The sequence below is a fragment of the Lagopus leucura genome, unplaced genomic scaffold (genome assembly GCF_019238085.1).
Source record: "Lagopus leucura isolate 7727_CA_CO unplaced genomic scaffold, USGS_WTPT01 Super-Scaffold_100091, whole genome shotgun sequence".
In the NCBI taxonomy this organism is placed as follows: Eukaryota; Metazoa; Chordata; class Aves; order Galliformes; family Phasianidae; genus Lagopus; species Lagopus leucura.
The window spans coordinates 400,405-402,829 of NW_024962320.1; positions in this window are offsets into that span (position 1 = coordinate 400,405).

Genomic DNA, 2,425 nt, shown 5'->3' on the forward strand with positions numbered 1-2,425 from the left:
CCTTCCCCTTCCCCTTCCCCTTCCCCTTCCCCTTCCCCTTCCCCTTCCCTTTCCCCTTTCCTTCTCTCTCCCTCCCTTCCCCTTTTCCTTCCCATTCTTTAAAACACCATTTCCTCCAAGGACCTTCATGAACTGATTAATAACCTACCTCTTGTGCTGTTCCATCTCATCTCGAGTGGTTTGACCAGCATCATTCCCTCAGTCTAGCAGTGAAATGGCACACCCTGGTCTCACAGTGACAGCACTGACACTACAGATGTCAGCGGGTTTTAATAGCAGAAGCTGCTGCCAACTCTTAAACAATGGCTCAGGCATGACAGAAGGGATGGAGGAGCCTTCCAGCCCTTCAGACCAACTACTTCCCAGGGACAAATTCTGCCAAAATCTGTGCAGAACTGCAGTGATAGAAGCAAAATGCATCCCAATTGCCAAATACCTCCAAGATCACTGCAATGAGAGGCCAACTCAGTGTTATCATCCTAGCAGTCCAAATCCAAATCACTGTCCATCACTGAGCTTCCTTCTCTAATGTGACAGTGAGTTACAGAGCTTATATGAAAGTCTCTCCTTCATTTTGGCTGAAATATGTCACATCTCATTATTGTGTCCTTGTAGTAATTGGCAGAAAAGTGCGAGGGGCTGTAGACAGAGTCTACTCTTATTAGTAGCTGGGGTGAATGACCACTGAAGGCAGCAATCCTCCAAAAACACTGGTATTTCTATTCCCTCTCCCTCTCTGCAATCAACATGCAAGTCATTTCTCTTGGAATCAGAAACACGTCTGTACAGGTAAAGTCAGAATGATGGTGGTGAAGGAGCACAGCAGTTTGTGTGTTGGGGCTCAGGGGAGGAGCATGAAGAAGCCCAAAGGATGAAAGCCCACAGCCTTTGAGTGCAAAGGAGGAGCTCTCTGTGGTTGTTAATGTGGGTGCATGGGTGAGGTTTTGAAGACGAGGTTCAGATACAGCATTATGGGGTTGGAGCCTGATGATTCTTCAGGTCCCTTCTAACCCAAGGCATTCTATGATTGGATGATCTCACGAGGAAAGGTGAGACTTAATATGACTTCTTCAGGTTTTCCACTACCCTGGTCACAGCAATGCAGGTGTGTTCAGCTTCACTTTGAGTTAATAAAATAAGCAGAAAGGAAATCCGTATCTCAGAGCCATGAAAAGTCCCCAGGGACTCATAGAACCATTAAGGTTGGAAAAGACCTTTGATATCATCCAGCCCAACCATCCACCCACCACCAGTATTGCCCAGTAAACCACGTCCACAGGTACCACATCTATCCTATCCTTAAACAGGATACAATGACGGCTCCAATGCTTCCCTGGGCATCTTCCTTGCAGCAAGAAGTCTGGCAGTCACACAAATGCACTTAGAGCTGTTTGTAAATTTTCTGTTCCTGGCAAAGATTTTGACAACAATAAGCAGAAAAAAAGGAGTTGTCTTTTTCGAGTAGTTTTTCTTCTCATCCTTTGGAGGCAGTTTGAAACCAACATGACAAAAAAAAAAAAAAAAAAAAAGACAACAAAACAACAAAACCAGACAAACGATGTGGGAATCTTTTGGCTGCAATGTTTTGATTGTCCAAATTGAAAACCAGTGGAGAGAAGAAATAAGACAGATTTCCAAACTCAGAGTATGAATATTCAATTTTAATTGAAAATTGATAATTGTTGTGGAAAATGTCCTACCAGATGAAAACCCATATTTCTGTGGAAAAATGGGTTGAATATTTTTCTTCATGCAGCTCTTTTCACACTCACAGTGCACAGCAGATGGCAACACAGAAACCATTGGGTGTAACAGCCTCCAAAATGATCTCTGAATATCTGAAATGCTCCCACAATCCGATGTAATCACTGTACACAATGTATTTCCATAAAAATGCTTTTTATTCATATCTCCTTTCATAACTCACCACTTCCAGCATGTTGCAGTTAGACCATAATTTGCAGAGATAAGTATTTCCAGATCTTTAAGTCAGAAGGTTGTTTTTCCATGGAAAAAAAAAACCAACAGTGCTCAGTATCTTCTATCTTGACAAGCAAAAAGACCCATGGCCTTATTTCCCAGGGGAAAAAATTCAGCAAAGTAGTATATTCCAAGCATGGTTATGATTGGTATAGTCCAGCCTGTTGAGCAAACTGAAGCTCAGCTGGTGCTCCTGGCTCTAGGCTTGCAGCAGGAACCTGAGCTGTACCTCTCACTTTAATTTCTTCTGGGAATAAAGAGGGAGAAGAATGACTTCTACAGCTCATTCTCTTCCCAGACCCACAGTCCTGGGCTCCCAGTATGATACAGCCAAACATCCAGGGCAAAGCTGACATATTTTACATAGAAAACTAAGATCTAAGTCACTCAGCTACTTTGAGCATTTTAATTCACAACGATTAAAATGACCAAGAAGAGATTCTGT